The sequence below is a fragment of the Suricata suricatta genome, chromosome 2 (genome assembly GCF_006229205.1).
Source record: "Suricata suricatta isolate VVHF042 chromosome 2, meerkat_22Aug2017_6uvM2_HiC, whole genome shotgun sequence".
Lineage (NCBI taxonomy): Eukaryota > Metazoa > Chordata > Mammalia > Carnivora > Herpestidae > Suricata > Suricata suricatta.
The window spans coordinates 87,813,862-87,814,966 of record NC_043701.1 but is presented as its reverse complement, the minus strand read 5'-3'; positions in this window follow the sequence as shown (position 1 = coordinate 87,814,966).

Below are 1,105 nucleotides of genomic sequence, written 5' to 3'. Positions count from 1 at the left end.
CCCCTGCAGGGCTGCAGCCATGGTCAATTCCTGTTGGTAGGCAGAGCCCATATTGGCCAGCTTTTTCCAATAAGGACTAATGGCCGCCTGACACTCAGCGTTTGCATTTTCATAACAAATTCGGTTCCAGCATCAGCACTGCCAAAAATACGCCCAGCTGCCAGGAGAAGCCAATGGACAAAGTCAGCAAAGGCTCATCGGGACTTTGCTTAATGTTAGTTGAGGAACTGAGGTCCCCTTTGACTGGTAACTTTCTCCTATTAAAGGTGTTAAGTAATGATCTTATACCAAGACATTAAGACTTCAGGAATTACAAGTATATATGAGCAGTTGCAGCATTTACCTATGCTATATGACCTAAGATGTATCATTGTACTAGAGTGCTTTCTTAAAGTCTTCTATCATTTGAATACTGGGACGAAACCAAAGTGGCAACAACAGATCTTATTTGCCTTTGGGATCCTTCAGCAAGGCCTAACTCCTTTTTAACCTAAGGTGTTTTAACTAAGCAATCAAAGACCTGATAAAGATAAGACCCAAAGCCTTGGTCTTAACAGAAGAGAAACCCTTCATTTGCATAATCTTATCAAGATCAGACCACAGGTCCGGAAAACCTTGTCTTTGAAAAGAGAAAAGCAGAATTTTCAACCTTATACCAATATACCTTTAAATTCCCATTCGTCTCCACCTCACACATAAAACTCTTTTTAATGATTTCCTTTCCCTTAAACTTTATCCCAAAGCCATTTCTTTCCAAACAATGTCATTTAGGACAGAACTACTTTCTTTTACCCTTAGTTTTTTTTTTTTTTCCTTTAAGTCTGGAGTACACTTAGAATTTAACTCTTCTCCTATTGAGGACTTAATAACTAACTGTAAGATGTTTATACTCGAACTTTTCTTAATTGGTTCATAAAATTTCCATCTAAGTACAAAGCAGCTTTTTAACAGTTTTAAATATCCCCAGTTGTTTTGCCACAAATTAATAGCCCAAGCATCCACAGACCTCATCCTGTATTAATATATCAATCACTAGTTGTGGCTTGCTTTAGTTTTAACTTGTTAGACAGCCAATGAATTCAATCTCAATTTATTATCAAGTTAA